The sequence below is a fragment of the Hylobates moloch genome, unplaced genomic scaffold (assembly GCF_009828535.3).
Source record: "Hylobates moloch isolate HMO894 unplaced genomic scaffold, HMol_V3 SCAFFOLD_10, whole genome shotgun sequence".
NCBI lineage: Eukaryota > Metazoa > Chordata > Mammalia > Primates > Hylobatidae > Hylobates > Hylobates moloch.
This window is the reverse complement of record NW_026652285.1, coordinates 43,272,351-43,296,321: the sequence shown is the minus strand read 5'-3', so window position 1 is coordinate 43,296,321 and position 23,971 is coordinate 43,272,351. Positions and strand designations below refer to the sequence as shown.

Here is a 23,971-nt window from a genome sequence, read left to right as displayed (position 1 = left end):
GACAACCCAAAATGTCCCAGATATTTCCAAATGTCCCTTAAGAGGCAAAATTGCCCTCAGTTGAGAACCATTGCTCTAATTCTACCTATTCTTTTGGAGTATAGAAAAAGAACACTCTCCAGTTCCTCTTATGAGTCTAACTTTGTCTAAAATCAGATAAGGAAATTAAAATAAATGAAAATGTTCTGTTAATCTTACTTTATGAACATATGTGAAAATATCCAGCAATGTCCAAAAAAAGCAAATATAACATGACCCGAGTTCACTGGAGGAATTCAAGGTTGATTAAATACAAGTAAGTCAAATCAATTAATGTAATTCTTCATATGAAAAGATTAAAAGAGAAAGATTAAAGGAGAAAAAGCATTCAATAATTTTCTTTTTTTAAATCAAGGCTATTATATACATAATATATATATTCAGAATGGGAGAAGGAGTTGGAGTCCAGCCTGGGCAACATGGCAAAAATATATATATTATATATATTATATAATAACACGCATTACTTATACTATAAATATATATTATTTCAACAGCCTTTGAGGTACAAGTAGCTTTTTATTACATGCAAGTATTGTACAGTGGTGACATCTGAGATTTTAGTGCACTCATCACCCGAGTAGTGTACATTGTATCCAATACGCAGTTTGTCACCAGGCTGGAGTGCAGTGGCAAGATCTCAGCTCACTGTAGCCTCAACCTCCTGGGCTTAAGTAATCCTCCCACCTCAGCCCCCCAAATAGCTAGGACTACAGGCTTGCGCCACCACACCCGGCTAATTTTTTTGTATTTTTTGTAGAGACGGGGTTTTGCCATGTTGCCCAGGCTGATCTCCAGTTCCTAAGTTCAAGCGATCTGCCTGCCTCAGCCTCCCAAAATGCTAAGATTACAGGCGTGAGCCACTGTGCCCAGCCGATCTGCAGCTTTTTATCCCTCACCGATCTCCCACTCTCCTCTTTCTGAGTCTCCAAAGTTCATGTTACCACTCTGCATGCTTTTGCATACCCATAGCTTAGCTCCCACTTATAAGTGAGAACGCTCTGTATTTGATTTTCCATTCCTGGGTTACTTCACTTATAATAATGGCCTCCAGCTTCATCCAAGTTGCTGCAAAAGACATTATTTTGTTCTTATGCTGAATAGTATTCCATGGTGTATACATACCACATTTTATTTTTCCACTTATTGATTGATGGACACTTAGGTTGATTTCGTATCTTTGCAATTGTGAACATTCAATAATTTTCAACACACATTCATGGTTAATATTTCTAGGAAACTATGCATAGAAGAAAACTTTCTTTAACCAATAAAAGGCAACTTCAAAAACATTCAGTAAACTCATATTCAGTGATGAATTTTTTAGAAATATTCTCTTTAGTTTAAGAACATTAAGGACGATACTATCACTACATCTGTTGAGGACTGCATTGAATATCTTAGCCTGCCAAATAAATGAAGAACATAGGATAAAAGAGTTGAAAAGGAAAACCCAGGCCTGGCGCGGTAGCTCACACCTGTAACCTTACACTTTGGGAGGCCAAGGTAGGCGGATCACCTGAGGTCAGGAGTTTGAGACCAGCCTGGCCAACGTGGCAGAGCCACATCTCTGCTAAAAATATATTTATTAGCCGGGCACAGTGACATGCGCCTGTAATCTCAGCTACTTGGGAGGCTGAGTCAGGAGAACTGCTTGAACCCAGGAGGTGGAGGTTGCAGTAAGCCAAGATCTCACCACTGCACTCCAGCCTGGACGACAAAGCGAGACTCTGTCTCAAAAAAAGGAAAACCCAAAACTTGTCTTGCTAAGAAGTCAGATCTAATAGCAAAAGAAAATTGTGGTAAGCAGAATGATGCTCCCCGCAAAGTTGTCCACATCCTAATCTTCTAAACTTATGAATTTTCAGATTGATCTGCATCATTTAAAACAAACAGAAGCATAGTATATGGAATATTAGATAATTCCTATGAATCTGTAAAAAAAAAAAACACAAAACAAAAAGCAAAAAAACTCAAATAACCCAGTAGGCAAATAGACAAAATAAGCATTTTTGCCCAAGGTGAAATGTGAATGGTCATGGAATATATGGAAATATATTCAATTTCATTAATACTTAAATGCAAATTAAAACCTCCATGAAATACATTTTCACAATTATGAGACAGGCAAAAATTAAAAAGTTGGACACTAGCAAGTTTTGGCACTTCGGTATATTGGTAATGGTAGTGTGGATTAGTACAGCCAGTGGGAAACAGTTTTTTATCGTTTGGTAAGGTGTACATACCTTACAAATCAGCAATGTATACACTAGATACATAACCTAAAGAAATTATTTCACATAGGTACCTGGGTACCTATAAAAGTGTATTTTAGCACAATGATTCACAGTAGCAAAAATCTAGAAACAACTCAAATATTTATCAACAGTAGAAAGGATTCATAAACTGCAGTATAATCATTTGATGAAATGCCATATCATAGTGAAAATTAACTACAGCTAGAAATTCAACATAACTGAATCTCAAAAACATAAGCAAAAAAAGATGAGTTATAGATGAATATATATACAATGATTTTATCTGAACGTTTTTTAAAAACCAACACTAAACATTGTATTGTTAGGGTGCATATATAAGAGTTAGGACTACATAAGAAGTTTAAAAAAAGATTAACATGAATTTTAAGAACGTGCTTACCTCTCTGGCAGAGGAAAGGGTATGTGATTGGGGAGTAGTACACAGCTTCTAAATTGTTGGTAATGTTCTGTTTCTCATGCTGTATCAATGTTACATGAGTGCTCATTTGATTACTATTCCTTAAAATATATATACATTTTACCTACACACTTTTACAGTTATGTTTCATGTAAAAAGTAAAACATTTTCAATGGGAAAAAAAGAAAATCTTTAATGTATCTATGTAATTTACCATATTAATGGATCAAAGGGAGGAAATAATTATCTCAATATATGCAAATAAACCTGATAAAGTTGAATGTCTATTTGTAGTAAACTCTTAGAAAACAAGGAATGAGACTGAAGTTTCTTAACTTGATAAGTGCTATATATCAAAAACCTAGAGCATGCATTATAATTAATGAAGATACTTTGCATTCATTCTAATTAAGATCCAAAGAAAGGTATCACTGTCCTCACTACTGACAATCCTAGATAATGCTCTAACATGAGAAAAATCATTAAGAGATTTAAAGATTCTTTGCTGGTTTTTCTCTGCTCACACTTACATATCTCTTGTTCGTCCCTCAACCTGCTCTATGCCCTGGGAGCCTGATTTCTTTGGCCAGTCACATCTAGGCTTGCTTGCCCCTCTGACTGATTGGCTGGTGGGAGACTCTAGCAGGAGACTGGAGGGTGGTTGCATTTTGGTAGTGGCTGAGTTCTACCTCCTATGGCCACAGTCCCCATTACACAACACTTTTTCCACGGCTACAACTCTTCCTGGGCTTGGTAACAACTTCCTTGACTCTTCAGGGCTACCTTCTAACTGCCACATAAAATGCAAATAAAAAACAAGACATGAGAATAGCCTGGAATTCTCAACTCACATCGGAAACTGAGAGCGCTCATAGAATGTTTGAAGCCCCAATAATAGGCTTTTAGGGTAGGGGTCTCCTTTGCATAATATCTAATGCCTGAGATGCTTGCACAAATTATTCTTTCCCTTTTAGATGTTTTTTTTTAAATTTAATGTTCTTTATATTTTCCTTCCTTTTTATTTTCTTTAGATTTTGTGTTCTTTTTCTAATGTTTTGAGTTGGATGCTTGTCTGAATAATTTTCTTTTTTCTGTTTTAATTTTTTTTATTATACTTTAAGTCCTAGGGTACATGTGCACAACGTGCAAGTTTGATACATAGGTATACATGTGCCATATTGGTTTGTTGCACCCATCAACTCATATTTACATTAGGTATTTCTCCTAATGCTATTCCTCCCCAGCCCCCCACCCACTGGCAGGCCCCGGTATGTGATGTTCCCTGCCCTGTGTGCAAGTGATCTCATTGTTCAGTTGCCACCTATGAGTGAGAACATGCAGTGTTTGGTTTTGTGTCCTTGTGTACTTTACTGAGAATGATGGTTTCCAGCTTCATCCATGTCCCTGCAAAGGACATGAAATCATCCTTTTTTATGGCTGCATAGTATTCTATGGTGTGTATGTGCCACATTTTCTTTATCCAGTCTATCATTGAAAGACATTTGGGTTGGTTCCAAGTCTTTGCTATTGTGAACAGTGCCACAATAAACATACGTATGCATGTGTCTTTATAGTAGCATGATTTATAATCCTTTGGGTATATACCTAATAAGATTGCTGGGTCAAATGGTAATTCTAGTTCTAGCTCCTTGAGGAATCACCACACTGTCTTCCACAATGGTTGAACAAATTTACAGTCCCACCAACAGTGCAAAAGTGTTCCTATTTCTCCACATCCTCTCCAGCATCTGTTGTTTCCTGACTTTTTAATGATTGCCATTCTAAGTGGTGTGAGATGGTATCTCATTGTGGTTTTGATTTGCATTTTTCTGATGACCAGGGATGATGAGCATTTTTTCATGTGGCTGCTGGCTGCACAGATGTCTTCTTTTAAGAAGTGTCTGTTTATATCCTTTGCCCACTTTTTGATAGGGTTGTTTTTTTCTTCTAAATTCGTTTAAGTTCTTTGTAGATTCTAGATATTAGCCCTTTGTCAGATGGGTAGATTGCAAAAATTTTCTCCCATTCTGCAGGTTACCTGTTCACTCTGACGGTAGTTTCTTTTGCTATGCAGAAGCTCTTTAGTTTAATTAGATCCCATTTGTCAATTTTGGCTTTTGTTGCCATTGCTTTTGGTGTTTTAGACATGAAGTCCTCGCCCATGCCTATGTCCTGAATGGTACTGCCTAGGTTTTCTTATAGGGTTTTTATGGTTTTAGGTCTAACATTTAAGTCTTTAATCCATCTTGAATTAATTTTTGTACAAGGTGTAAGGAAGGGATCCAGTTTCAGCTTTCTACATATGGCTAGCCAGTTTTACCAACACCATTTATTGAATAGGGAATCCTTTCCCCATTTCTTGGTTATATCAGGTTTATCAAAGTTCAGATGGTTGTAAATGTGTGGTGTTATTTCTGAGGCCTCTGTTCTGTTCCACTGATCTGTATCTCTGTTTTGGTACCAGTACCATGCTGTTTTTGTTACTGTAGCTTGTAGTATAGTTTGAGGTCGGGAAGCGTGATGCCTCCAGGTTTGTTCTTTTGGCTTAGGATTGACTTGGCAATGCGGGCTCTTTTTTGGTTCCATATGAACTTTAAAGTAGTTTTTTCCAATTCTGTGAAGAAAGTCATTGGTAGCTTGATGGGGTTGGCATTGAATCTATGTATTACTTTGGGTAGTATGGCCATTTTCACAATATTAATTTTTCCTATTCATGAGCATGGAATATTCTTCCATTTGTTTGTGTCCTCTTATTTCGTTGAGCAGTGGTTTGTAGTTCTCCTTGAAGAGGTCCTTTACGTCCCTTGTAAGTTGGATTCCTAGGTATTTTATTCTCTTTGTAGCAATTGTGAATGGGAGTTCACTCACTATTTGGCTCTCTGTCTGTTAATGGTGTATAGAAATGCTTGTGAAATGGTGTGTAGGAATGCTTGCGATTTTTGGACATTGATTTTGTATCCTGAGACTTTGCTGAAGTTGCTTATCAGCTTAAGGATATTTTGGGCTGAGACAATGGGGTTTTCTCAATATACAGTCATGTCATCTGCAAACAGGGACAATTTGACTCCCTCATTTCCTAATTGAGTACCCTTTATCTCTTTCTCTTGCCTGATTACCCTGGCCAGAACTTCCAACACTGTGTTGAATAGGAATGGTGAGAGAGGGCATCCTTGGCTTCTGCTGGATTTCAAAGGGAATGCTTCCAGTTTTTGCCCATTCAGTATGATACTGGCTGTGGGTTTGTAATAAATAGCTCTTATTATTTTGAGGTATGTCACATGAATACCTAGTTTGTTGAGAGTTTTTAGCATAAAGCGGTGTCGAATTTTATTGAAGGCCTTTTCTGTATCTATTGAGATAATCATGTGGTTTTTGTCATTGTTTCTGTTTATACGATGGATTACGTTTATTAATTTGCGTATGTTGAACCAGCCTTGCATCCCAGTGACGAAGCCAACTTGATCGTGGTGGATAAGCTTTTTGATGTGCTGCTGGAGTCGGTTTGCCAGTATTTTATTGAGGATTTTTGCATTGATGTTTCTCAGGGATATTACTCTAAAATTCTCTTTTTTTGTTGTGTCTCTGCCAGGCTTTCGTATCAGGATGATGTTGCCCTCATAAAATGAGTTAAGGAGGATTCCCTCTTTTTCTGTTGATTGGAATAGTTTCAGAAGGAATGGTACCAGCTCCTCTTTGTACCTCTGGTAGAATTTGGCTGTGAATCCGTTTGGTCTTGGGCTTTCTTTGATTGGTAGGCTATTAATTATTGCCTCAATTTCAGAGCCTGTTACTGGTCTATTCAGAGATTCCACTTCTTCCTCGTTTAGTCTTGGGAGGGCATATGTGTCCAGGAATTTACCCATTTCTTCTTGAGTTTCTAGTTTATTTGCATAGAGGTGTTTATAGTATTCTCTGATGGTAGTTTGTATTTCTGTGGGATTGGTGGTGATATCCCCTTTATCATTTTTTATTGCGTCTATTTGATTTTTCTGTCTTTTCTTGTTTATTAGTCTTGCTAGAGGTCTATCAATCTTGTTGATCTTTTCAAAAAACCAGCTCCTGGATTCATTGATTTTTTGAAGGGTTTATTGTGTCTCTATCTCCTTCAGTTCTGCTCTGATCTTAGTTGTTTCTTGCCTTCTGCTAGATTTTGAATTTGTTTACTCTTCCTTGTCTAGTTCTTTTAATTGTGATGTTAGGGTATCAATTTTAGATCTTTCCTGCTTTCTCTTGTGGGCATTTAGTGCTATAAATTTCCCTCTACACACTGCTTTAAATGTGTCTCAGAGATTATGATACGTTGTGTCTTTGTTCTCACTGGTTTTAAGGAAGATCTTTATTTCTGCCTTCATTTTGTTACTTACACAGTAGTCATTTAGGAGCAAGTTGTTCAGTTTCCATGTAGTTATGCGGTTTTGAGTGAGTTTCTTAATCCTGAGTTCTAATTTGATTGCATTGTGGTCTGAGAGACAGTTTGTTGTCATTTCTGTTGTTTTACATTTGCTGAGGAGTGCTTTACTTCCAATTATGTGGTCAGTTTTAGAATAAGTGCGGTGTGGTGCTGAGAAGAATGTATATTCTGTTGATTTGGAGTGGAGAGTTCTGTAGGTATCTGTTAGGTCTGCTTGTTTCAGAGCTGAGTTCAAGTCGTGGATATCCTTTTTTAACCTTCTGTCTCATTGATCTGTCTAATACTGACAATGTGTTGTTAAATTCTCCCATTATTATTGTGTGGGAGTCTAAGTCTCTTTGTAGGTCTCTAAGGACTTGCTTTATGAATATGGTAGTTCCTGTATTGGGTGCATATATGTATAGGATAGTTAGCTCTTCTTGTTGAATTGATCCCTTTACCATTATGTAATGGCCTTCTTTGCTTCTTTTGATCTTTGTTGGTTTAAAGTCTGTTTTATCAGAGACTAGGATTGCAACCCCTGGTTTTGTTTGCTTTTGATTTGCTTGGTAAATTTTCCTCTATCCCTTTATTTTGAGCCTATGTGCAACTTTGCATGTGAGATGGGTCTCCTGAACACAGCACACTGATGTCTTGACTCTTTATCCAGTTTTCCAGTCTGTGTCTTTTTATTATTATTATTATTATTATTATACTTTAACTTTTAGGGTACATGTGCACAATGTGGAGGTTTCTTACATAAGTATACATGTGCCATGTTGGTGTGCTGCACCCATTAACTCGTCATTTAGCATTAGGTATATCTCCTAATGCTGTCCCTCCCCCGTCCCCCCACCCCACAACAGTCCCCGGAGTGTGATGTTCCCTTCCTCTGTCCATGTGTTCTCATTGTTCAATTCCCACCTATGAGTGAGAACATGTGGTGTTTGGTTTTTTGTCCTTGCAATAGTTTACTGAGAATGATGGTTTCCAGTTTCATCCATGTCCCTACAAAGGACATGAACTCATCATTTTTTATGGCTGCATAGTATTCCATGGTGGATATGTGCCACATTTTCTTAATCCAGTCTATCGTTGTTGGACATTTGGGTTGGTTCCAGGTCTTTGCTATCGTGAACAGTGCCGCAGTAAACATACGTGTGCATGTGTCTTTATAGCAGCATTATTTATAGTCCTTTGGGTATATACCCAGTAATGGGATGGCTGGGTCAAATGGCATTTCTACTTCTAGATCCCTGAGGAATCGCCACACTGACTTCCACAATGGATGAAATAGTTTGCAGTCCCACCAACAGTGTAAAAGTGTTCCTATTTCTCCACATCCTCTCCAGCACCTGTTGTTTCCTGACTTTTTAATGATGGCCATTCTAACTGGTGTGAGATGGTATCTCATTGTGGTTTTGATTTGCATTTCTCTGATGGCCAGTGATGATGAGCATTTTTTCATGTGTTTTTTGGCTGCATAAATGTCTTCTTTTGAGAAGTGTGTGTTCATGTCCTTCGCCCACTTTTTGATGGGGTTGTTTGTTTTTTTCTTGTAAATTTGTTTGAGTTCAGTGTAGATTCTGGATATTAGCCCTTTGTCAGATGAGTAGGTTGTGAAAATTTTCTCCCATTCTGTAGGTTGCCTGTTCACTCTGATGATAGTTTCTTTTGCTGTGCAGAAGCTCTTTAGTTTAATTAGATCCCATTTGTCAATTTTGGCTTTTGTTGCCATTGCTTTTGGTGTTTTAGACATGAAGTCCTTGCCCATGCCTGTGTCCTGAATGGTATTGCCTAGGTTTTCTTTTAGGGTTTTTATGGTTTTAGGTCTAACATTTAAGTCTTTAATCCATCTTGAATTAATTTTTGTATAAGGTGTAAGGAAGGGATCCAGTTTCAGCTTTCTACATATGGCTAGCCAGTTTTCCCAGCACCATTTATTAAATAGGGAATCCTTTTCCCATTGCTTGTTTTTGTGAGGTTTGTCAAAGATCAGATAGTTGTAGATATGCGGCATTATTTCTGAGGGCTCTGTTCTGTTCCGTTGATCTACGTCTCTGTTGTGGTGCCAGTACCATACTGTTTTGGTTACTGTAGCCTTGTAGTATAGTTTGAAGTCCTGTAGCATGATGCCTCCAGCTTTGTTCTTTTGGCTTAGGATTGACTTGGCGATGCAGGCTCTTTTTTTGGTTCCATATGAACTTTAAAGTAGTTTTTTCCAATTCTGTGAAGAAAGTCATTGGTAGCTTGATGGGGATGGCATTGAATCTATAAATTACCTTGGGCAGTATAGCCATTTTCACGATATTGATTCTTCCAACCCATGAGCATGGAATGTTCTTCCATTTGTTTGTATCCTCTTTTATTTCATTGAGCAGTGGTTTGTAGTTCTCCTTGAAGAGGTCCTTCACATCCCTTGTCAGTTGGATTCCTAGGTATTTTATTCTCTTTGAAGCAATTGTGAATGTGAGTTCACTCATAATTTGGCTCTCTGTTTGTCTGTGATTGGTGTACAAGAATGCCTGTGATTTTTGTACATTGATTTTGTATCCTGAGACTTTGCTGAAGTTGCTTATCAGCTTAAGGAGATTTTGGGCTGAGACAATGGGGTTTTCTAGATATACAATCATATCATCTGCAAACAGGGACAATTTGACTTCCTCTTTTCCTAATTGAATACCCTTTATTTCCTTCTTCTGCCTGATTGCCCTGGCCAGAACTTCCAGCACTATGTTGAATAGGAGTGGTGAGAGAGGGCATCCCTGTCTTGTGCCAGTTTTCAAAGGGAACGCTTCCAGTTTTTGCCCATTCAGTATGATATTGGCTGTGGGTTTGTCATAGATAGCTATTATTTTGAGATACGTCCCATCGATACCTAATTTATTGAGAGTTTTTAGCATGAAGGGTTGTTGAATTTTGTCAAAGGCCTTTTCTGCATCTATTGAGATAATCATGTGGTTTTTGTCTTTGGTTCTGTTTATATGCTGGATTACATTTATTGATTTGCGTATGTTGAACCAGCCTTGCATCCCAGGGATGAAGCCCACTTGATCATGGTGGATAAGCTTTTTGATGTGCTGCTGGATTCGATTTGCCAGTATTTTATTGAGGATTTTTGCATCAATGTTCATCAAGGATATTGGTCTGAAATTCTCTTTTTTGGTTGTGTCTCTGCCCGGCTTTGGTATCAGGATGATGCTGGCCTCATAAAATGTGTTAGGGAGGATTCCCCCTTATTCTATCGATTGGAATAGTTTCAGAAGGAATGCTACCAGTTCCTCCTTGTACCTCTGGTAGAATTCAGCTGTGAATCCATCTGGTCCTGGACTCTTTTTGGTTGGTAAGCTATTGATTATTGCCACAATTTCAGAGCCTGTTATTGGTCTATTCAGAGTTTCAGCTTCTTCCTGGTTTAGTCTTGGGAGGGTGTATTTGTCGAGGAATTTATCCATTTCTTCTAGATTTTCTAGTTTATTTGCATAGAGGTGTTTGTAATATTCTCTGATGGTAGATTGTATTTCTGTGGGATTGGTGGTGATATCCCCTTTATCATTTTTTATTGCATCTATTTGATTCTTCTCTCTTTTCTTCTTTATTAGTCTTGCTAGCGGTCTATCAATTTTGTTGATCTTTTCAAAAAACCAGCTCCTGGATTCATTAATTTTTTGAAGGGTTTTTTGTGTCTCTATTTCCTTCAGTTCTGCTCTGATTTTAGTTATTTCTTGCCTTCTGCTAGCTTTTGAATGTGTTTGCTCTTGCTTTTCTAGTTCTTTTAATTGTGATGTTAGGGTGTCAATTTTGGATCTTTCCTGCTTTCTCTTGTGGGCATTTAGTGCTATAAATTTCCCACTACACACTGCTTTGAGTGTGTCCCAGAGATTCTGGTATGTTGTGTCTTTGTTCTCATCGGTTTCAAAGAACATCTTTATTTCTGCCTTCATTTCGTTATGTACCCAGTAGTCATTCAGGAGCAGGTTGTTCAGTTTCCATGTAGTTGAGCTGTTTTGAGTGAGTTTCTTGATCCTGAGTTCTAGTTTGATTGCACTGTGGTCTGAGAGACAGTTTGTTATAATTTCTGTTCTTTTACATTTGCTGAGGAGAGCTTCCAACTATGTGGTCAATTTTGGAATAGGTGTGGTGTGGTGCTGAAAAAAATTTATATTCTGTTGATTTGGGATGGAGAGTTCTCTAGATGTCTATTAGGTCTGCTTGGTGCAGAGCTGAGTTCAATTCCTGGGTATCCTTGTTAACTTTCTGTCTCGTTGATCTGTCTAATGTTGACAGTGGGGTGTTAAAATCTCCCATTATTATTGTGTGGGAGTTTAAGTCTCTTTGTAGGTCCCTTATGACTTGCTTTATGAATCTGGATACTCCTGTGTTGGGTGCATATATATTTAGGATAGTTAGCTCTTCTTGTTGAATTGATCCCTTTACCATTCTGTAAAGGCCTTCTTTGTCTCTTTTGATCTTTGTTGGTTTAAAGTCTATTTTATCAGAGACTGGGATTGCAACCCTTGCCTTTTTTTTGTTTTCCATTTGCTTGGTAGATCTTCCTCCATCCCTTTATTTTGAGTCTATGTGTGTCTCTGCACATGAGATGGGTTTCCTGAATACAGCACACTGATGGGTCTTGACTCCTTATCCAATTTGCCAGTCTGTGTCTTTTAATTGGAGCATTTAGTCCATTTACATTTAAAGTTAATATTGTTATGTGTGAATCTGATCCTGTCATTATGATGTTAGTTGGTTATTTTGCTCGTTAGTTGATGCAGTTTCTTCCTAGCTTCGATGGTCTTTACAATTTGGCATGTTTTTGCAGTGGCTGGTACTGGTTGTTCCTTTCCATGTTTAGTGCTTCCTTTTGGAGCTCTTGTAGAGCAGGCCTGGTCGTGACAAAATCACTCAGCATTTGCTTGTCTGTAAAGTATTTTATTTCTCCTTCACTTATGAAGCTTAGTTTGGCTGGATATGAAATTCTGGGTTGAAAATTCTTTTCTTTAAGAATGTTGAATATCGGCCCCCACTCTCTTCTGGCTTGTAGAGTTTCTGCCGAGAGATCAGCTGTTAGTCTGATGGGCTTCCCTTTGTGGGTAACCCGACCTTTCTCTGTGGCCGCCCTTAACATTTTTTCCTTCATTTCAACTTTGGTGAATCTGACAATTATGTGTCTTGGAGTTGCTCTTCTCGAGGAGTATCTTTGTGGCGTTCTCTGTATTTCCTGAATCTGAATGCTGGCCTGCCTTGCTAGATTGGGGAAGTTCTCCTGGATAATATCTTGCAGAGTGTTTTCCAACTTGGTTCCTTTCTCCCCGTCAGTTTCAGGTGCACCAATCAAATGTAGGTTTGGTCTTTTCACATAGTCCCATATTTCTTGGAGGCTTTGTTCGTTTCTTTTTATTCTTTTTTCTCTAAACTTCTCTTCTCGCTTCATTTCATTCATTTTATCTTCCATCACTGATACCCTTTCTTCCAGTTGATCGCATCGGCTACCGAGGCTTCTGCAATCTTCACGTAGTTCTCGAAACTTGGCTTTCAGCTCCATCAGCTCCTTTAAGCCCTTCTCTGCATTGGTTATCTTAGTTATACATTCATCTATTTTTTTTCAAAGTTTTCAACTTCTTTGCCATTGGTTTGAATTTCCTCCCGTAGCTCGAAGTAGCTTGATTGTCTGAAGCCTTCTTCTCTCAACTCATCAAAGTCATTCTCCGTCCAGCTTTGTTCCATTGCCAGTGAGGAAGTGTGTTCCTTTGGAGGAGGAGAGGTGCTCTGCTTTTTAGAATTTCCAGTTTTTCTGCTCTGTTTTTTCCCCATCTTTGTGGTTTTATCTACTTTTGGTCTTTGATGATGGTGATGTACAGATGGGTTGTTGGTGTGGGTGTCCTTTCTGTTTGTTAGTTTTCCTTATAACAGACAGGACCCTCAGCTGAAGGTCTGTTGGAGTTTGCTAGAGGTCCACTCCAGACCCTGTTTTGCTGGGTGGCAGCAGTGGTGGCTGCAGAACAGTGGATTTTTGTGGACCGCAAATTCAGCTGTCTGATTGTTCCTCTGGAAGTTTTGTCTCAGAGGAGTACCTGGCCGAGTGAGGTGTCAGTTTGTCCCTACTGGGGGGTGCCTCCCAGTTAGGCTGCTCAGGGGTCAGGGACCCACTTTAGGAGGCAGTCTGTCTGTTCTCAGATCTCCAGCTGCATGCTGGGAGAACCGCTACTCTCTTCAAAGCTGTCAGACAGGGACATTTAAGACTGCAGAGGTTCCTGCTGTCTTTTTGTTTGTCTGTGCCCTGCCCCCAGAGGTGGAGCCTACAGAGGCAGGCAGGCCTCCTTGAGCTGTGGTGGGCTCCACCCAGTTCAAGCTTCCTGGCTGCTTTGTTTACTTAAGCAAGCCTGGGCAATGGCAGGCGCCCCTCTCCCAGCCTTGCTGCCGCCTTGCAGTTTGATCTCAGACTGCTGTGCTAGCAATCAGTGAGACTCCGTGGGCGTAGGACCCTCCGAGCCAGGTGCAGGACACAATCTCCTGGTGTGCCATTTTCCAAGCCCGTTGGAAAAGCGCAGTATTAAGGTGGGAGTGACCCGATTTTCCAGGTGCCGTCTGTCACCCCTTTCTTTGACTAGGAAAGGGAACTCCCTGACCCCTTGCACTTCCAGAGTGAGGCAATGCCTCGCCCTGCTTCGGCTCATGCACGGTGTGCTGCACTGACTGTCCTGCACCCACTGTTTGGCACTCCCTAGTGAGATTAACCCGGTACCTCAGATGGAAATGCAGAAATCACCCGTCTTCTGCATCGCTCATGCTGGGAGCTGTAGACCGGAGCTGTTCCTATTCTGCCATCTTGGCTCCCCAGTCTGTGTCTTTTAACTGGGGCATTCAGCCCATTTACATTTAAGGTTAATATTATGTGTGAATTTGATCCTGTCATTATGATGTTTACTGGTTATTGTGCCCGTTAATTGATGCAGTTTCTTCATAGCATCGATGGTCTTTACAATTTGGCATGGTTTTTCAGTGGCTTGTACCAGTTTCTTTCTATGTTTAGTGCTTCCTTCAGGAGCTCTTATATGACAGGCCTGGTGGTGACAAAATCTCTCAACATTTGCTTGTCTGTAAAGGATTTTATTTCTCCTTCACTTATGAAGCTTAGTTTGGCTGGATATGAAATTCTGGGTTGAAAATTCTTTTCTTTAAGAATGTTGAATATTGGCCCCCACTCTCTTCTGGCTTGTAGGGTTTCTGCCGAGAGATCCGCTGTTTGTTTGATGGGCTTCCCTTTGTGGGTAACCTGAGCTTTCCCTCTGGCTGCCCTTAACACTTTTTCCTTCATTTCAACCTTAGAGAGTCTGCCAATTATGTGTCTTGGAGTTGCTCTTCTCAAGGAGTATCTTTGTGGTGTTCTCTGTATTTCCTGAATTTGAATGTTGGCCTGTCTTGCTAGGTTGAGGAAGTTCTCCTGGATAATATCCTGAAGAGTGTTTTCCAACTTGGTTCCATTCTCCCCATCACTTTCAGGTACACCAATCAAATGTAGATTTGGTCTTTTGACATAGTCCCATATTTCTTGGAGGCTTTGTTCATTTCCTTTTACTCTTTTTTCTCTAACCTTGTCTTCTTGCTTTATTTCATTAATTTGATCTTCAATCACTGATACCCTTTCTTCCACTTGATTGAATTAGCTCTTGCAGCTTCTGCATGTGTCACGAAGTTCCCGTGCCATGGTTTTCATCTCCATCGGATCATTTAAGATCTTCTTTACACTGTTTATTCTAGTTAGCCATTCGTCTAATCTTTTTTCAAGGTTTTTAACTTCTTTGTGATGAGTTCGAACATCCTCCTTTAGCTCCAAGAAGTTTGTTATTACCGACCTTCTGAAGCCTTCTTCTATCAGCTCGTCAAAGTCATTCTCGGTCCAGCTTTGTTCCGTTGCTGGTGAGGAGCTGTGATCATTTGGAGGAGAAGAGGTGCTCTGATTTTTAGAATTTTCAGCTTTTCTGCTGTTTTCTCCCCATCTTTATGATTTTATCTACCTATGGTCTTTTATGTTGGTGACCTACAGATGGGGTTTTGGTGTAGTTGACCTTTTTGTTGATGTTGATGCTATTCTTTTCTGTTTGTTAGTTTTCGTCTAACAGTCAGGTCCCTCAGCTGCAGGTGTGTTGGAGTTTGCTGGAGGTCCACTCCAGACGCTGTTTGCCTGGGTATCAGCAGCGGAGGCTGCAGAACAGCAAATGTTGCTGTCTGATCCTTCCTCTGGAGGTTTCGTCTCAGAGGGGTACACAGCTGTGTGAGGTGTCAGTCTGCCCCTATTGGGGGGTGCCTTCCAGATAGGCTACTGGGAGGTCAGGGACCCACTTGAGGAGGCAGTCTGCCCATTCTCCGATCTCTAACTCTATGCTGGGAGAACCACTACTCTCTTTAAAGCTATCAGACAGGACATTTAAGTCTGCAGAGGTTTCTGCTGCCTTTTGTTCAGCTATGCCCTGCCCCCAGAGGTGGAGTCTACAGAGGCAGGCAGGCCTCCTTGAGCTATGGTGGGCTCCACCCAGTTCGAGCTTCCTGGCTGCTTTGTTTACCTACTCAAGCCTCAGCAATGGCAGGCGCCCCTTCCCTTGCCTCACTGCCACTTTGCAGTTGGATCTCAGACTGCTGTACTAGCAATGAGTGAGGCTCCGTGGGCGTGGGACCCTCCGAGCCAGGCACGGGATATAATCTCCTGGTGTGCCATTTGCTAAGACCATTGGAAAAGCACAGTATTAGGGTGGGAGTGTCCTGATTTTCTAGGTGCTGTCTGTCACAGTTTTGCTTGGCTATGAAAGGGAATTCCCTGACCCCTTGCGCTTTCCAGGTGAGGCGATGTCTTGCCCTGCTTCGGCTCACCCTCAGTGCGCTGCACCCACTGTCCTGCACCCACTGTCCGACACTCCCCAGTGAGATGAATCTGGTACGTCAGTTGGAAATGCAGAAATCACCCGTATTCTGCATCGCTCATGCTGGGAGCTATAGACTGGAGCTGTTCCTATTCAGCCATCTTGGACAGATTTGGTCTTTTCACAGAGTCCCATATTTCTTGGGGCTTTGTTCATTTCTTTTCACTCTTTTTTCTCTAATCTTGTCTTCTTGCTTTATTTCATTGAGTTGATCTTCAATCTCTGGTATCCTTTCTTCCACTTGATTGATTCGGCTATTGATACTTGTGTATGCTTCACAAAGTTCTTGTCCTGTGTTTTTCAGCTCCGTCAGGTCATTCATGTTTTTCTCTAAACTGGTTATTCTAGTTCACAATTTGTCTAACCTTTTTTCAAGGTTCTTAGCTTCCTTGCATTGGGTTAGAACATCCTCCTTTAGCTGGGGGGAGTTTGTTATTACACACCTTCTGAAGCCTACTTCTGTCAACTCGTCAAACTCGTTCTCCGTACAGTTTTTTTCCCTTGCTGGTGAGGAGTTGTGATCCTTTGGAGGAGAAGAGGTATTCTGGGTTTTGGAATTTTCAGCCTTTTTGTGTTGGTTTCTCCCCATCTTCATAGATTTATCTACCTTTGGTCTTTGAAGTTGGTGACCTTCGGCTGGGGTCTCTGAATGGACGTCCTTTTTGTTGATGTTGATACTATTCCTTTCTGTTTGTTAGTTTTCCTTGTAATAGTCAGTCCCCTCTGCTGCAGGTATGCTGGAGTTTGCTGGAGTTCTGCTCCAGAACCTGTCTGCTTGGGTATCACCAACGGAGGCTGTGGAACAGCAAAGATTGCTGCCTGTTCCTTCCTCTGGAAGCTTCGTCCCAGAGGGGCACCTGCCAGATGCCAGCCAGAGCTTTCCTGTTTGAGGTGTCTGTTGGCCCCTACTGGGAGGTGTCTCCCAGTCAGGATACACGGGGGTCATGGACCCACTTGAGGAGGCAGGCTTTCCCTTATCAGAGCTCGAATGCTATCCTGGGAGATCCACTGCTCTCTTCAGAGCTTACAGGTAGGGACGTTTAAGTCTGCTGAAGTTGCACCCACAACCACCCCTTCCCCAACGTGCTCTGTCCCAGGGAGGTGGGGGTTTTATCTATAAGTCCCTGACTGGGGCTGTTGCCTTTTTTTCAGAGATGCCCTGCTCAGAGAGGAGGGAATCTAGAGAGGCAGTCTGGCTGCAGTGGGCTTGCTGAGCTGCGGTGGGCTCCGCCCAGTTCAAACTTCTGGGCAGCTTTCTTTACACTGTGAAGGTAAAACTGCCTACCTAAGCCTGAGCAATGGCAGACGCCCCTCCTCCCACCAAGCTGGAGCATCCCAGGTCGAGCTCATACTGCTGTGCTGGTGCAAGAATTTCAAGCTAGGGGATCTCAGTTTGCTGGGCTCTGTGGGGGCGGGACCTGCTGAGCCAGACCACTTGGCTCCCTGGCTTCAGCCCCCTTTCCAGGGGAGTGTCTCACTGGCATTCCAGGCACCACTGGGGTATGAAAAAAAAAACTCCTGCGACTAGCTTGGTGTCTGCCAAATGGCCACCTGGTTTTGTGCTGTAAACCCAGGGCCCTGGTGGTGTAGGGTGTAGGTACTGGAGGGAATCTCCTGGTCTGCAGGTTGTGAAGAACATGGGAAAAGCGCAGTATCTGGGCCTGAGTGCATGGTACAGTCCCTAATGGCTTTCCTTGGCTAGGAGAGGCAGTTCCCCAATGCCTTGCACTTTCCTGGTGAGGTGATGCCCCACCCTGCTTCTGTTCCCCCAACTTTGACTGCACCCACTGTCCAACCAGTCCCAGTGAGATGACTCAGGTGCCTAAGTTGGAAATGCAGAAAGCACTTGCCTTCTGTATTGATCTCAGTGGGAGCTACAGACCGGAGCTGTTCCTATTCGGCCATCTTGCCAGCAAAAATACCATGATTTCTTTCTTATCTGAAAATGACATTATTTTGTCCTCATTCTGGTTGAATATTATTTCCTCTCAACATTTTAAGGCTTTTATTTTCCTGTCTTCTCACTTGCTTCATTATTGATGGGTTAGATTTTGTTTAATTTTCATTCATTTGTAGTTCATCTGTCTTTTCATTTTGGTTGCATTTTTCTCTTTGATTTTGGTATTCCATAATTTCATAATGTGTTTAGGTATAGATTTATTTTTATTTATATTGCTCAGAATTTACTGAACTTCATGATTTTGAACATTTTTATCTATAATCAATTCTGAAACAGTCTCAAATATTCTCCCTTTGAGCATTATCTCTCCCCCTTTCTCTTTTTCTGTCACTGATTTCAGTACATTGACTCTCATTCCTATTCTTTTTCATATTTTCCATTTCTTCATCTCTCTGTGCTGTACTCTGCTTTATTACCTTGTATTCCAGTTCATCATTCTCTTTCTATTAGATATGCCTCATTGCTTGTTTGCCTTTCACACTGAATTTTAAATTTTTGACTATTATTTATTATATGCAGAAGTTCTATTCGGTTTTTAAAAAAATCTACCTGCTTTTTGCTGAGTGCAGTGCCATGCGCCTATAGTCCCAGCTACTGAAAGGCTGAGGCAGGAGGATCACTTAAGCCCAGAGTTTCAGGCTATAGTGCACATGATTGTGCCTATGGATAGCCGCTGTACTCCAGTCTGGGCAACATAGTAAGACTGTCTCTCAAAACAAAAACAAAAATGAAAACAAAAACTATCTGCATTTTCATAGAGTATTGGCTTCGTTATATCTTTTTCTCTAATCATTTTTAAAAATACTTATTTTAAAGTGTCTACAAACAATTTTCATCTTATGAAGTCTTGGGTATATAATTCTGTTTCTTAGCAGCTGATTTTTGCTGTTAGTGGATTCTTTCACTAAATGTTCTGTAGTTTTGGATTGTGAGTCTTTCTTTAGTGCAGTTTTATATGTGTGAACTGTGCACAGCCTAGGTTGAGTACACAGTCCCCTAAAGAATTTTATATTAATTTCAACCAGGTGCTCCAAGAATATCACTGGCCAGGGACATATTCTCACATTCAACTTTGAGCTTGTGGATTCCCAGATCATGAGGGCAGGGTAATTTTGCACTCTAAATTTGTGTAACGTAATTAGCAATTCTCAAGGAAGAACTCCTATCCCCCATGCCACAGTCTAAATGGAGAAGAGTTGGCATCCTACCAATCTCCCTGTGCTGAAGGAAGATCTCTGTTTTTATTTTATTGTCTGGATTTACCCTTTTAGTAAAAATGTAGCTCTTCAAGAGTCTTGGGCTTATTTGTGAAGTCTCTGTTCTATCCTCCCTACCCTTGGCAGGCTCTTTTCTGATCCCTTTATGGTTTAAGAGCCTAAGCCCCCAGGTTACAAAGACTGACAACCTCCCTCCAGGTAGCTATAGCATCAGCTTATGTACTTATGTCTCTGCTTTTCAGTTCTCTTTTTCAAAGCAGAGGAGGGGTTGCAGAGGGTGTCTGGACATTTCCCTTACTTTTTTACCAGCTTAGGTATTCATTTACAATAAAGGTCATCAAATTTCACCAAGAATTTTTAAATGTTTTGTCCTGTGTGTGTGTACACATGTGTATAGGGGAATGGGGCAGCATTTAGATAATTTATTTTGCCACATAGAATACCTTCATGTTCTTAAGCATATATATCTTGCCATGTTTGTTAATTTTTTGAATAAGCAATATGTTTATATGATATCGATAGGTATACATTGTGATGTTTCACTCACCTGCCTTTATGTATCTGTTTTCCATTTCCCCCCACCCTTTCTTGCCATATTTTTTTTATAGCCAATGGGGCTTCTGATTTGGGTTTGAATTCACCATGTATTTTTAAATATACAAGTATTCACGGTGCAGCCTGGTTCGTTTATGAAATGTTAGAGGCCGGGATTATCTGGGGAGAGTAATGTTGGGACAAATATATTAAAATGACCAATGAAATTGTGATGGGTCAAAGAGCACCATTATATTCCTTGTGATTTTTGAAACCTACATGCATGTTTATACTAAATTAAATGCTTTTTACTAAGCATTTATTTAATCCAGAAATCTTTGTTGAGTATGCTAGGCAGTGGGGGTACAAAACTGAGTAAGTGAGCATGCTTGAGGAGATAAACAAGAAGTTAAGTTTAGCAATGGTACATTTTGCTAGGGGCAAGTGGGATTTTGCTAGGGGCAAGTGGAGTGGGAAGAACACAGGGGAAAGCATTACCCAGCCACTAGTCAAAATGAGTTGTACTGTGAGTAATAAAGAAAAAGATGGTAAAATGACAAGATTATGTTTGCTTTATCCTTAAGATGGCACTATAAACTCACAATTCCTTTGTAGAAAAAGAATACATAAAAATCACCATGATTTATCTGAAATTTCACTGAAACCTTATAAACTAGAATGGCTTTTGTGTGTCTGAGACTGTTATAGGTGCTTATATTATTCTCATTTAATCTTTGCAGCAACCCTAAGAAGCAGGAATAAGTCTTTGCCCCATTTTGCAGACTAAGAAAAGGAGTCAGCGAGGGTGTAAGTGACTTGCCTTCAGTCACATAGCTTGTAAGTGGCAGACCCGAGATTTAAATGGACAGCGTAAATCCAGAAACAGTGTCCTTGATCACTGTGCTGTATTACCTCTTTATAGTAATCCATATGTTGAAAATGCAGTGTCATTAGAATTATTAGTTACAAAAACTCAGGGTTGTTTTTTTTTTTTTCCAGTTCTGGTTAAATCACACAAGTCCCTGGCATGAGACTAAAAAGTCACAGAGCCCAGGTCTTAGCCCTCAGACTGTGAGAGAAGACATGAAGGCATCAGGGACATTGTGCGAGTGGGCGCTGCTGCTTTCCACTGCTTTCCCTAGGCTGCAGCCAAGAGGCTGCCTCTGCCCTGCCAGGTCAGATTCCCCCCAGAGGCCCTCCCATAGCACCCTGGGCATATGGCCATTTTGTACTTAGCACTCCGAACTGTGTTGACTGGTTTATCTGTCTCTCTTCCTCACTAATCTGTGAGCATTTTTGTAACCTCCATGCTCTGTGCAATGCCTGGAGCATAGATTTCTCAAGAAATCTTTGTTGAACCTTTTCTTCCTCTGTATTAAACCAGTCCCTGCATCACAGGCACTATTTTCTCAGTATTCAGTCCTTCACTCCCTTCTATACACAAATAATCTCCATCCTAGACAGGAAATTATAGAAGAGAAGGCAATCTGTGTGAGAAAGCAATTTCTATTTGAAGCACTTGTGTGTTTAGGTGCTGCTGAGAATTGGAATAAAAGCCAACACTGGGCTTAAATTGTTAAGCAGTATCTGTTAGCTAACATTTCTTCTCCCTGGGCATTTCTAAACCTGAGAAACCTATACTGTGCTTACTATCCTTCCATATATTCATCCATGTGAAATATAGTTAAAATAAAGGTGAAATATAGTTGAAATGAATGCCAAGGGCAACCTGGAAAGGGAAAAGAAGCATCAAACAATTGAATTTTGTCAAAGAAGCATAAATGAGGTAAGGTGAGTTAAGCAGCTCACTTTCCACCTCCTTTTTTTCCTCTTAGATTAACTTCAGGTTGTTTCTTAGCAACAACTGGTAAGAATTACCTCCTTTTCTGCCCTAAGCCAATAACCAGTACCCCAACCCCCACCTCTTTTCCCCCAGTTTCCAAAGTTGGCATCCCTAGTAGGATTCCCAGTTTAGCAATCTTAGAGGCAATTTTGGTAGCCAATAAATCCTCTTGAAAGAGGGAAACTTGGAATCTTTGCCTAGAATGTAAATTGACATTGAGGATGGAGCTGGTAGGAGAGCTGGCATGTTGAGGAGGTGAACTTGTAAGGATAAGAACACAGGTGTGTCAGCGAAACAGACCCTTTGAACAATGTCTGAAAATAGTATTCAACAGATGTTAGCTGTGATTATTACTATGGATTTATGTCACCAGCAAGGAGGCTGGTGAATGACTTTAATCACTCACCACATATTATAACCCCCTTACTAGGTACCAGATACTATGTTGAGTCCTGAATATACCATCTTCACTCCTTAATTCAGCAAATATAACTGTAGCTCTGAACAGGAATAATGCTTTGGAGGAATTATGATGCCTGGCCTAGCATGCAGCTGAATAGGTCAACATCTTGAAATCTTCCTTCCCCAATGTTTCAGCTCTGTTTAGGGATTGATCTCCTCCACTATAGGCCATTAATCATAAATAGAATTTGATTTGCAAAATTTTGTTTTATTATAAAATTTTATTTTCTCCATAAACTTCAGAATATTTATTTTGTGTAGCTGAGAATTTTTTGTTTTCTTTGCATTCAGGAAGATAATGCTCTTAATAGATTAATTTATAAGTTTGGACACTCTTGAGTGGGAAACCTTCTCAACTTCAAGAAAACAATGGACTTTTAGCTACACAAAATAGTTAAGAGGTATGAGCCTTTGAATCAGACCAGACTCTTAAATTCCTCCTTTTAACAGATACAAAATCTCGAGTAATTTCTTCACTCTTTTGAGACTCTGTTTCCTTATCTGTGAAAGAGCTAAAATATTTCCATCTCACAGAAGTGGGAAAGACATTCATTCATTCAAGTATTTTTTTGTTGCACACTTACTATACCAGACACTTTCTGGGTACTGAGAATACAAAAGTAAACAAAACAGCAAGAAATGTTGTACTCTATGTTAGGATATAGAGTTTACATTCTAATGAGATAAAAAATTGAGATTGTCTATGTGAAATAAAGCATGCTATAAAAATTATTGTATCAGTGGAGAAAATAGAGGTAAGGGAAAATTAAGAGAAAAAAGTAATAATTATTATATTAATGTATAGAGTGCTTATGTCACTAATAAAAAGGCTTAAGCATTTTGTTGTGGCAGAGTAGAGATCCAAATTAGAATCTGCAGTTATGTAGTGAAGATACTCTGATAAAGACAAATAATGTAGAAATGAGTTAATTGCTAGTGAAAAGATTTTCAAATTATTTTTATTAGGTAATTTTATAATTTCATAGCAGCTGTTAGGATACACAAACATTATATATACAATTGTCTAAACAAGTAAATAAAAAGCAGTTTAGTATATCTGCTTGAATTCATATTATTCAAAATCTTACCAAAATATTTATTATAAAAATCAGTAAAATTGTTTAACACATTTATAAAAATTGCTGGGTATGTATACATAAACATTTTAAGCTTGCTTTACAAAAAAGAGTTCAATTTCTATCCATGTGCTCATAGTGACTTCAAAGGTAGTTCAAAGGGGGAATAAAGAAGGTAGCATTGCCTTGTAATACAGCATTAATTCCGACTTACCCTTGGACATTCATGAAAGATTCTTTGTTATCACATATGGTGAAAATATTAAAAATTAATACTCCATTTCTATGAATAAAACATAGAAAATAAGACTATTTTTCCAGACTAACTCATTAGCATGAAAGACTGCATTCATTCTGCAGATATTACTGACACCCCATATTATTTACTTTAAAAATATTTATGATACTTAAAATTCAAAAGGAAACCCGCAAGACCTATTTTTCTCCCAATACATTCACTGAATGCAGATTTAAATGAGCACATCTCATTTTGATTGTGCCCTTTATTTGTGTACTTTAAAATGACTACAATATAGTACATTTGTATTTTTAACTGGTACCAAAATTAAGATGAATGATCTATGCAAAAACAGTAGCCTGTATTTCTAGTAACAGTTGTCATATGCAAAAAGAAAAGAAAAGCCCTGAGTCAGTATGTTTTTGCAAAAGTAATGAAGGAGGGTGCTCTAAAGTCATTTTATAAACTTATAAAATTGTTAAGACTGTCCAGTACTCATTTGCTTTGTTTTCATTTTGATTGAAGAGAGGTATGGTTTTTGTCTAGTTAATCCAATTCAGATCACTTCTTAATACTCAATTTCATTTAAGTCCTCAGAATATCCTGATGATTGTTGAG

At 39.7% G+C, this 23,971-nt stretch overlaps 1 long non-coding RNA gene across 1 annotated transcript in view; it reads left to right on the top strand.

Annotated features, from left to right (window-relative positions):
• Positions 1–23,971, top strand: part of LOC131384434 (uncharacterized) — a 42,870-nt gene that overhangs the window by 8,813 nt on the left and 10,086 nt on the right. The window contains exon 3 of the long non-coding RNA XR_009215277.1: positions 20,734–20,909. This is a non-coding gene — a long non-coding RNA (uncharacterized LOC131384434). The remainder of the gene's footprint in view (positions 1–20,733; positions 20,910–23,971) is intronic.